The 12,080-nt window shown below is 48.4% G+C and overlaps 1 protein-coding gene across 1 annotated transcript in view; it reads right to left on the reverse strand.

Moving 5' to 3' along the window:
* RGS9 (regulator of G protein signaling 9) overlaps positions 1-12,080 on the reverse strand; it is a 169,847-nt gene that overhangs the window by 136,359 nt on the left and 21,408 nt on the right. The window lies entirely within an intron of this gene.

Genomic DNA, 12,080 nt, shown 5'->3' on the forward strand with positions numbered 1-12,080 from the left:
CGGGGAGGGGGTGAGGAGGGAGGGGAGGGGTTTGTAGGGTTTGGTAGTTGTTTTTTTTTTTTTTTTTTTTTTTTTTTTTTTTTTTTTTTTTTTTTAACCTTTTTTACGGTTTTGTAGGTTTTTTTCTTAAGGTTTTTTAGTTTTTTTTTTTGTTTTGTTTTTTTTTTACCTTTTTTCGTTTTTGTAGGTTTATTTTTTTTTTTACCTTTTTTACGGTTTTGTAGGTTTTTAACCTTTTTTATGGTTTTGTAGTTTTTTTAAAACCTTTTTTACAGTTATGTAGTTTTTTTTTTTACCTTTTTTACGGTTTTGTATTTTTTTTTTTTTACCTTTTTTACAGTTTTGTAGTTTTTTTTTTTACCTTTTTTACGGCTTTGTAGGGTTTTTTATGGTTTTGTATGGCTCTGTGGGGTTGGGTTCTGTTGGGTTGGGTTTTGTTGGGTCAGTTCAGTTGGGTTAGGATAGGTTGAGTTGGGTTAAGTCAGGTTGGGTTCGTTCGGGTTAGGTCCCGTTGGGTTAGGACAGGTTGGGTTGGGTTGGGTTTGTTTAGGGCAGATTTGGTTGGGTTAGGTCGGGTTTGGTCAGGTCAGGTCGGGTTAGGTTCGGTTAGGTCAGATTAGGTCAGGTTTGGTTGGTTGGGTTAGGTCAGGTTGGGTTAGGTTGGGTTGGGTTGGGTTAGGTTCAGCTAGATCAGGTTCAGTTGGGTTGAGGTGGGCTGGGTTGGGTTTGGTTAGGTCAGGTTGGGTTAGGTTGGGTTAAATTCGGTTTGGTCAGGTTTGGTTGGTTGGGTTGGGTCTGGTTGGGTTAGGTCTGGTTGGGTTGGGTTAGGTCTGGTTGGGTTGGGTTTGGTTAGGTCAGGTTTGGTTGGGTCAGGTCGGGTTTGGTCAGGTTGGGTTGGATTAGGTCAGGTTAGGTCGGGGTTGGATTCGGTTAGGTTCACTTAGCTTGCATTGGGTTTGATTCTGTTGGGTTAGGTCGTGTTAGATTGGGTTTGGTTAGGTTGGGCCAGGTTAGGTCAGGTTGGGTTGCGTTAGGTTGGATTAGATTTGGATTAGTTTGGTTGGGTTAGGCTGGGTTAGGTTCAGGTGCTTTAGGTCAGGTTCAGTTTGGTTAGGTTGGGTCGGGTTGGGTTGGGTTGGTTTAACCCACAGGTTTGGTGTCAGGCGGTGAGGCCCTGGCTCGAGGAGAAGCTGTGGGTGCCCCATCCCTGGAGGGGGCTTCGGGCAGCCTGTGGGGGGCTGTAAGGGCCCTTCCCACCAAAACCACTCTGTGATTAAACACCAGGGGTGAACAAATCCCATCTTGGCATCGCCGTGTGGTGCAGGAGGGGCGACAGCAGCAGCCAGCATCTGCCTGGGGGTTTGCGTCAGGTATTAGGAAACGTCACTGGGATGTGGGGTGTGGGGGCACACTTTCTGCCTCCCAGCTGGGCAAAGCTGTGGCTGACCTGAGGCTCCAGAGGCCTCTGAAGCATTTCTGCGTGATAAATGGGACAAACGAGGTACTGTGCTGGAGGGACAAGGTGCTGGAGCATGAAAGGAGTAAGTGATAGGAGGAAAACCTTGTGATGATGCTCGGTCTCGCTGATTGCGACACAAGACAGTCCTCCTTTCAGGGAGGGTTTTTTTTTTTTTCCCTCACGTTGCAGCCTCCTTAGCTAAACAGGGCTTTGAAGAGTCTTTTAGATCTTTACAGAATTTACAGCCTAAGCTTGCTGCATTTGCGCACGCAGCGAGCTTTATTCATGTGATTAATGCCCCTGCTACCTTGTGGGGTCGGATCCACCAGCAAAAAACACACACAAAAAAAAGCGGAGCCGGTCTCTAAATGACAAACGTTCTAGAAGTCAGTACAATGACACTAACAGTGCACAGGAACGCAGGGGCAGAGCCTGCAAACCCCCTAATTAGATGAGTAATCCTCATGTGAGTGCTGAAGTCATTGGTCCTAGATCACTTGATGTGCACCGCAGGACTTTTGGAAAAAGACCCACATGCAATACCATCTAAATGAGGCAGATTCCATGCGGACACATCCAGCCGCCCTGATTAATCCCCCTCTGCAGCGTGTGGCCCTTCGAGTGGCCGTAACGTTCCCCTTTCAGTGTTTAAGACCTGCAACTGTGAAGATGATTGATTTCAGGAGGAAGTATGACAACAAACAGCTTTGAAACAGCGCTGGCTTGGAGTGAAGCTGATAGCGGGCTGACCCTGGGCCGTCGAGCGCAAGAACTGCCCTGCAAAGGCAGCAGGGGAGCCATTCAAAATTCATCATGTTTTGGGGGGAAGCATCTTCTGTTCACAGGAGCCTGGTGAGGAGCACTAATAAAGCTGCAAATGAAACAGAAAAGCTGGTTCTGAACGGCCTGAGACTGTCCCTGTGGGTTCGGCACAGTTTGGTTTTGAAATAGTGATGTCAAAGGGAAAGCAGGGCTGGGGAGCAGGGAAAAGTTGTGTTTTGTTTTGTTGTTTTTAAAAAGGGAGTCAGTGCCTTGTATTTCAAAAAAAACAAACAAACAAACAAACAAAAACCAACAAAACAGTTTCTGAGCAACTGCCATGGTTGGATGTTTGCTGCTTGGGTAATCAGACAAAACTACCATGAGCTGGTTTTAAAATGAAGCCTAGATAAAGCAGAGCCACAGAAGCATCCGAGGCTTGGGCAACAATTATTTTTCTAGTTTGACTGATGCAACCAAGTTGGTCAATCTTTCGGCTAGCTGCCTACGAGGGCTATTTAATCAGCAGAGGTGGGAGAAACAAACTGTTCTCGTCCTCTGCTGCAGAGCAAAAACCTCTGGTGGCCTTTGGAACGGGGGTTCTTGAGCACAGCGGTGGTGGTGGCTGTAAGGCCAGGACAAAAACGGAGCAAGCTGCTCCTCTGTGTGTTGGTGAAGCTGTCTCACAGGAGCTCTCGGAGATCTCAGGGTCTCTGAAAGATCAGGGCTTGGGCTTCAGGCACGAAATTGAAGTTGAGGTGCCGTTTGAGGAAGCTGTGGGTCTTTCTGGTAAAGAAATCAGGTGTCTCAAATGTAAAGAAATTGTTAAATTCTGGTTTTCAGGAGTGCAGCTTTGGAAGGAGGTAGTAGTGAGGGGCCAGGGGCTGAATTCCTTTTTGGGATCTGGTGATATGTCACACCTGGGGCAGGGGTCTGGCAGGGCCAGCAGGGTGTCATGCCAGACACAGGAAGGATCGCTCTCGCTCTGATGCGTGCGTTTGCTGGGAAGAATGCATCAGGAGCTGGCTTCCCTTTCCTGACCTTCCTTTTCCCGACCTTCCCCTTTTCCTTTTCCTTTTCCTGTGACTGCAGTGACTACGTCAGGTGCTGTAATTTCTGACAGTAGCAACCTCAGCTCAGTCGTTAACTCTAAACCCAGGCCAGAGCGTGGCCATCTCCTTGTGAATGTTTTTCAGTGCAGGAAATGTTGCAGGACAGCTGTTGGTTTGCGTTCTCCACCCTGGGGTGCAGGTATTCAAGCCCTGAGGAGGAAATGGGGGTAAAGAAGCTGGGAAACCAGGTGCTGTGCCTCAGAGGCCCTCTCCCAGCCAGGGCATTCTGCTTGCTGCTGTTTGACATGAGGAGGGTTAGGTGCCTTTTGGTATCTTTTAGGCTTTCCCCTGGTTCAGTGTTGAAATTCCAACCAAGCTGTCCTTTATCAGATAAAAGCCTGCTTACCAACGATATGTCAGGTATTTGCATGAAGTCTGTTACAGGAAAAAAAAAAAAAGGTCTTGGCAGGGGCTAAATCTGCTGAGTATCCTTCACTGGTATTCGTGATAACCATGAGGGTCTGGAGCCTTCCAGGAAAAAGCAGGCAGGAGGGAACAGGCAAAAAAAAATGAATTTCTAACCAGAACAAGCACCTCTCACAGCCAGAAATCATTGTTTGTCTGGGAAAGGAGTGGGGAGAGGTCACACTCACTCTTTTGCTTTGCCCTTGCTTATCGCCCTTACCCAGTGGTCTCATGAGTGAGGAAGAAGGGGTTGCAATGCCTTCTTTAGGGGGTTTGATAGCATGAACTGCGAGCACTAAACCACCAGCCCGGCTGCTCTAGGATCTGCAGGCAATAAATGCTGCCATCTGGTGCCCCGAGCCCAGATGCACACACCGTGCGTGCTGGGCAGGCATCGGTACACAGCAGTGCTCCTGTACAGCCCTTGCGGAATGGGGAGAACAAGAACAGTGTTTGGTTACCCTCTGGATTGTCCTGCCCCTCTAGCAGCTTTCGGTATTGTAAAAACACTGACTTCAGAGAGAGCCAAGTAGTCCTGATAATAATATTTTATGTACAGGAATGTGGGAATTAATTTATACCTCACATTTTCCTGCTACAGAGTTGTGGTTGTTTTTTTTTTTTTTTTTTTTTTTTTTTTTTTTTCCCCTACTACTGTGGAAAAGTGCAAAGAAAGTGGAGAACTGGACTGTATATGCATAACACCAGTGGCTTTTCCAAACAGATCACTCCATTTAGCTGATGTTCACAATCTTCATTTGCTGCACATTGATGGCTGATAAAAACAATTAAATCCTTTAGAAGTTCCCCTCCTCTGGTCAGGTTCTTTGTTATGATTATAGGTCTCTACATTTTATGTAATATGATCTTTAAGGATTCCTATTTTTTTGTTCCTCTACTGCATAGTCTATATTCCTACAATTTATTTATGCAAAAAGTATGTTGAATAACAGGGAGATGGGGTGATCTGTTTGTCTTTTTCTGAGACAGTCTCTCAAATGCTGTCTCTCCCAGCCCTAGGAATGCTTCATTTAGAAAATGACATTTGAGAATAATGAGCAATGTGGAACTGCTCCTCATGGCTAGACCATCAGGTCTAGCTCTCCTCTCTCATCAGGTAACTGTGCTGGGTTCTTATTCTTAAACAAACCTGAATCTGTTGCTGAGATGTGTTGCACCGAGTGCTCTCCTGGTGTATCAGAACTGCAGTTAGATGGACGGGTGCTTGAGCCATCGCAGCCCAGCTGGGCTTGATGCAGTGATGAAGCTGCAGTAACCCGAGTTCCTTCTGCTGGAGATGAATTCCCAGTCCTGTCACAGCTCCCACCGTCCAAACTGGTGCTGAGGCCAGTTGGAGCTGACCTATTGATCCGGTTTTCGAATCTATGTGCAAGAACAGACGTTGCTGGCTCCTGTGTCATGAAATTATATAAACCTTTTGATGGTTTCAAGAGAAGTACTGGAAAGGTCTTGCTCATCAAGCCTTTACCCAAACATCACGCATCCTCTGACCTTCACCCATGTCATCGCTCGGAGTTTGCTTGTGCTTAACCCCCTCCTGGCACAACCTCATGGCCACTCTGAGGTTGGAAGAACCCTGATTGTAAGACCTAGGCCCTGCACCAAAGGGTCTTGTACCAAATGTAAAAAAACAGGGTGCAGAGAAACAACAAAACAATGGACAGGACATATTTGGGGCAGTTATCAAGCAGACCGGCTTGTCTGCAGATCAGGCTGGATGGATTCTAACATGGTGTTTGGGGAGTGGGAAAGAGCCACACAGAAGATGTGTGTGCCATGTGCATAAAGCAGTTTCAATGCACTTTGTTTAATTACAGAAACCAGGAAAGATGCACTGAGTCCTTGTGAGTTACCTGCTGGCACTTATGTCAGTCAGGGTGACAGAAGGACGAGAGCTGAGTCGTGTCGGACTCCACAGCCACTCACCAAAGTTTTCTGGGAGCTTTGCTTCTGGTAGTTTTTCCTTTTCAGTTTTAGGTGCTGACCCTGAGCAAAATGCTGCCATTTACCATGCTGTTGTTTGCAAGCAGCCCTTGCAGAAGTGCTCGCCAAGGTCAGGGAAGAGCTTGCAACCTAGTGCTGCTTCTCCTTGCAAGGTGGATTAACGCTCCTTATCTTGTCCTCACTCTGGAGAACATCCCATTTCCCTGGCTAGGATTAGGGGATCACACTTACCCTGGTAACAGATTATCTCGCTGGAGGCTTTCACAAATTGGCTCGCTGCACTGCTCGTAGCAGAGGTACGGGCTGGGTTGCTGATCTTCGTGTCTCCGAGGTACACGCCAGGGTCTTTAAAGTCTTTGGAGAGTCTTCAGCTGAGAACCACAAGACCTGCACCACGGAGAGCAAAGGGGTTAAAACTGGAAAGGGGGGAGAAAACTTTTGCCTTCCCTTTAACTTTAGGCACAGCCCTAATTGTAATTCCTCTGTAATTAACCTAAAGACCAAAGAATGTTCTGACCGGAGAGATCAGAACGAGAACGTTGTGAAAGGGACAGTGGGAGCACAGAGAGGCCCTGTTGGAGGGGTGGGCAGGTTCCTGCACAGCCTGCTGCGACCAGGGCAGGGGGCAACTGCTGAGTGAAGCTGGAGGGATAACACCTGGAGATGCAGGCTCATTTATTCAGGCCAAGCTCCTGGCACGTCTGCCTGCCTCGTGATCTGGGTGGCTTTGTCCCTTTTCGTGCTAGAGGCGACAAGGAGGGGCTCTGAGGAGAAATGGCACAAAACGTTGGTATAATAAATACATTACTGGAGCACGCAAACATCTCATGGATTCATCCTCAGTCCAGAAAGAGCTTTTATCCTCCCCCTGCTGCGGGAAGCCGAGTTGAAGGGAGGCCGAGTGACTTCCACAAGAGGCTGGAAATCAGCGGCAGAGCAGGAACTAGACCCATGTCTCTTGATCAGTGCTGCTTCAGATCCAAGGGGTACAGTTTAGGAGTGAAAAAGGCTGTACTGCCTTGCTGTGGCACGCAGCACATGCCAGGCAAGTCCACATGCCAGGCAAGTTGTAGCTGACATTTCAAAGACCTATTGTTTTTAAAGCGGGTTCCTTCCATCTGCAAAAATGTCCCATTATCTTGTGGGGAGGGAGCAGTGTGTGAGGCGGGGAGGGAGGCCCAGGCTTACATCAGAAATCGCTCGTTCCTGTGGCCGGTTTGTTAGATGTCAGTCCAGACATTGTTTGGATGTCGGTCCAGACCACGAATGGTGGCTCTGGCCATGACGTGTTTACTTTGCCACCTGCTTTCAGAGACAAGCACATAAGCAAAGGACTGTTTTAAAGGTTTTTGTGTGTGTTTACCTTGCAGAAGAACTGTGTCACAGATGATGCTCTGAGAGGGAGCTCTCCCCAAGCCTGCTTTTACGTTAAAAGCCAGGGAACTGAGGATTCTTTGCAGCGGAAGTATTTACATTCTATTGCAAAACAAACAGTGGTAGTACTTCACAGGCGTTCTTGGAAAAGAAGTCAACAGTAGCTGCTCGCTATCTCATTGCTCTTTCATTCGGTTTGCGTCAGAGACCTTACAAGTCAAGAATCACATCTGCAGCTGCTCGGGCAGTTCACGAACTGCTGAGGCTGCCCAGAGGTTGTGTGAAGTTAACAATGCAAATGAAAGAAGATTTGCATGGAAATCGCAGGAGCCACAAACCTGTTGCTCTCCCCTCCCTCTCTCTGGAGGACTGATCCCCACTGGGTCTTTTTTTGCGGTGTTTCAGTTGCTGCTTTTTCTCTCCCGGTTCTCTGCCCTGCATCTGTTTCCCACTGTGTTTATCCTCGTCCTCGCTGGGAGCTGAGAGCCCTCGAAGTCCTTCGAGGTGTGTGCACAGACAGGGCAGGGAGTTTCCATTAAATATCATCAGGACTTGCCTTAACAGGTTAACCTAGGAAGGCTGCTTAGGGTCTTCTTGCCCTGCTGCTGAGGTCCAGGCTAATTGCTAACCGAGATGCCATCCCATAACTCAGAAGAAAGGGAGAACGTGGAGCTCAGGTTAAACATGGTTGAACAGCAGGCAGAACACAATTATCCGTGCTAGGATTTAATCAGGGTATCACGGCTTTTTCCAGCTGTCCCTGAGCCCATCCTTAAACAAACACGGACAGGAGCTGGGTGACATACCTGGGATAATCACGCCACCCTGGCTGCGCTGCCTTCCTCATGCTGCTGAGCTCTTTAGCATTGTCTCAGGAGGTGAAATGTTCCCAGCGCTGCCCCATGGGTGTTGGAAACCTTCCTGCTGGGAACCACGCCGAGCGTCTGAAGGGCTGTGCTGCAGCAGGCACGTCTCGCAGACGGGAGCGGGTTCCCTGGCTGGCCTATCTTTAGGATCTGGGCACTTAAGGGCTTTTTTTTTTTTTTTTTTTGCCTTGGCTCTCGGTTGCTCCGCTTTGAGACTTACCAGGCGTTTTCTTCTTCAAAGTAACATATGGAAATGATTTGGGATCTGCTGCTCAAAGCAAACTGGTTTTGCAGCGGGGACCATTTCTCACAGCTGTCTGCCCCGTTGATGGGGGGCAGGACCAAAGCTGGGATCCGTGCACCATCTTCCAGGGTCTGAGCAGGTTTTTAGCCCCCAGCACAGGTGATGATGGGGTTAGAGCACGAAGCTGTTTGCCAGATGGCACGGGTTGTGATCATACCAGCTCCTTGCTCTGCATTGTTCCTCCTTCATGTGGCAAAATTACCAATGTTGACACGGGATTGATTCACACTGCCACGCACCCAGAGGCTCAGGCCACCTGGGCACAGTGTGCATCGCTGTGTGCAAGCACCGTTTCCCTCCTTGCAGGTGGAAAATTGAAGTGTCCCACCAAAAAGCTGTCAAGTCCATACAGACAGACAACGCCAGGGCTTGGCGTGGACACCAGGAGCCCTCAAACAGTCTCTTGTTAAACAGTACGAGATTTTTTTCTGCCTTTTGGCTCCCGATCTATGGATCTTTCTATGAATCACACTGTATCAGCTGAGTGGGACATGGCGTGCAGCGAGAGACGGCTACTTGCTATGCCTGTTAAAGCTTAAACCAAATTACAAGGAGATATATCCAAAGTACACAGCGTGAACTCTGCCTCTGGCACTGCCAGGGTCCGCAGCGAGCTCCCAGGTTTTTTGTCCTCTGGCTGTGATTGCTGCTGGATGCGAATTTGAGGCTGTTGGGACTGATGGCAGTTTCTGCTGGTAGAAGAAACCTTCCAGGATCAGTAAAGCATTTTAATTCCCCGTTTCCCCCACCCCAAGGCAGCGCACAGCAGTGTGCCCGTTGCACTGTGCCTCTTTGGGTTTTGCTTGTTGGCACCCCATGGGCAGATAAGGATATCACGTTGGGATGGTATCCTCAGGAGAAATCCCTGCTGTTATAGCTGTCGTGCATCGCTCCAGATACCCGCAGGCCTTCTTAACTCCGCTGCCACCGAAGAACCCGTCGGGAACCTCTTTTACTTCTGTGCCCACAGCAGGGGTAGATGATTTCTGTGCTTTTATTTCTCAACCTTCTCTTCCCTGACCTCCCCAATCACTGCCCTGCTGGCAGAGCGCAATCGTTCACGGAGGTATTTCTTCTGGCCTAGTGATGTGTTTTTATTGATTTTTTTTTTTTCCTTTCAGATGGATCCAGTGACTCCTCAGCCACTTCAAGCTGCTTTTCGTGTCCTGTTCACACTGCTCCTTGTGCCCCACACCATCCTCACTGCTCCACGTGCATCCTTCTCTCCCAGCTGCCTTGGCCTGGACCTCCCTCCCTGTAGCTAACTCACTGTGCCAGCCTGCTCTCATCGGCCTCCTTGGTGAACGCCAGAAGGCTTTATGCTTGTAGGATCATTCTGAGTCAGTCAGTATCTCTCTGGGGTTTGTGTGATTGCATGGTGGCAAGCAGAGCACAAAGCCTTGATTTTTCCCTTCCCAGTGACCATTCTCAGCTTCTATTGCTGTTGAGCACCACGTTGATAAATGGTACCATAAAAATTATGGTAATAAATTTAGTCTTTGTAAGAACTTCTGGGAAGCTTTGTTAAAAAGCAAACAAGTCTTCCCTCTTGGGATATTTCAGATGCTTTTTACAGAGAAATTTATTGGTCTTTTATGGGACCAGGAATACGTCTCCTCCATGACTTAATGCAGAGTGGAGGTGAGCGAAATGCCTAAGAATGATGAGGTGGCATTATCACTCAGCTGGTGAAGAGAATTGTGATGATCTTGAAGAGGGCTGCTGGTTTTAATAATGAAAATAGTGCTGTTGAATCCCTCCTTGTGAAGCTGAAGCAAAAGTGGCTAACGACATAAGCCAAACACACAATACTGCATGAAAATGAGTGGACATACTGCTCCAGGTTCTCCGAGGTTATTTATGTAACTGAGTCCTCTTAAGTTACAGGGACTTAAATATCTTTAGGCAACGGATTCCCACACATCCACAGTGTCTGTCCTTTTAACTCTTGTCTTGAGAAGAAATAGGAACTGCTGTTTGAAACCAGTTCTAGGCTTGACATAACTACTGACTCCTGTGGGTGCTGACCAAGGATCAGTTTTGCCCGTGATATGGACCTTTGCCATTTTACTCCAGAATCTGCCCAGAAATATTATACTTCAGGCAGTTTCTTGGTTTAAAAATGACAGCAACCAGGCTGCTAAAATCCACTAAGTCCTGTCTGCAGCTCCCTGCAAGGCCACACTGATGATTCGCAGCCCCTGCCTGGGGCCTGGGGAGCCATCTCTCCTTGTCCATTCTCAGACTCTGCTGGTATTTACCCGTCTAGGAAAACGAACGGCTCACCACGAAGAGCGTGTGAGGGTTACCATCACTGAAATCACTGCCATGCTAACCCACGGTGCTTGCCACTGGGGTTTGAGCAAGGACTGACTTACACCTTCCTGAAAAGGACATTATAGAGTGGTGTTTTAGATGAAGCTGAATAGAAACATGATTTTATGGAGTTCTTATTCATGTAACCAGATGGAGCTAGTATGGTTCTGTGAAAGCACAGTCCCCCTCCTCATGGAGGCTTGCTGCCCCGCTCTCTCTGAGCCCTGCAGTGGGATGTTGTGCTGGCAGGCCTCTGTGCTTCAGCAGCCACCGCCTCGGGCAACAGATTGCTCCATGAGAAACTCCAACGCGTGAAATTGTTGGAAATGCAAGTTGTGGGAACAGGGCTGACGGTAATGCAAGTTATTTACTCGGGAACGTTTATTATTTAATTAGGCAGTTAAGGCTGGAGGTTGACTGTAATTCAGAGCAGACCCAATGAAATGGGGTTCTGTTTTCTTTGTATTTTTCTTTTACCTCTTGAACAGCACATGAATATGTACAAACACATGCTTACAAGGAGCATGATTTCGCTTCCAGAGATAAGTCACAGTTGACTCAGTGGAGGAATTGTGCACGGTTAAACACGAGGAACCTCAGGTTGGCATCACAAAGGCTCCTTTTGAAAGCCAGCTCTGTTCCTTTTATTAAACCACGGCATTGCCACCTGAACTCTGGCTCCAGAGCTGGGGGAAGGATGGCAGCAGGGCACGGGGAGGATGGCAGTGGGGTGTGCTGCTGTTTTCCTCCACAAAGGGAACGCTGCGGAACAGGTCTCACGTGTGGGGCTGAGCCTTGTTCCGGATGGGATCCCTTCCAAAAACACCAGGGCTTGTGCAAACAACGAGGAGTGAGATGTGACAGTGACAGACAGACGGTGAAAAGCGAGGGTAAAAAGGAAAAAGGAAAAAAAAAAAAGTGTGTAGGGGTGACTGCACAGAACTTTTTTCAGTTTCTTTCCAGAAAAATGTTGGTTTTGTTACGGAGTGTTACCAGCTGAGCATGTAATTTGTTATTTGCTTATAGTGTGCTGTACTCTGTGTGACTGATATTAAGGATTCCGTACAATTCGTATTGAGATGGGCTTGATTTTTTTTTGTAAAATCTCATGTTTTTGGCTTAGTGTCAGAAACTCCTGCACCCTGGCTTCTGATTAACCCCTAACCCTCAGAAGCCTTCGAAGACTGAAGGAACATGAACTCGGGGGCTGGTTGTGGTCTGTCACAACCGTCTCTTAGCCTCAAAACCCGCCCTAAACCCCAAAAACCTAAATTTTCCGTCACACACCTCCCCTGCGAGCTAATGGCGGACAGCTCTGCCCGCAGCCCTCCCTCATCACCCAGTGGGCCCCACCAGGCGGCGCCCGCTCCCCTCAGCACCCCAACCCGGGGCTCCTCTTAAAGCGGCGCTCCCCTTTCCCTCCAACCCTCCCGTAGCCAAACCTCGCCGCGAGCCCTGCCCCTTTAAGGTTACCATGGCGACCGCGCTCGGGGCGAGAGCGAGGCGCATTGACGTCACGG

This window comes from Aythya ferina (genome assembly GCF_964211825.1).
Source record: "Aythya ferina genome assembly, chromosome: 18".
Taxonomy (NCBI): Eukaryota; Metazoa; Chordata; class Aves; order Anseriformes; family Anatidae; genus Aythya; species Aythya ferina.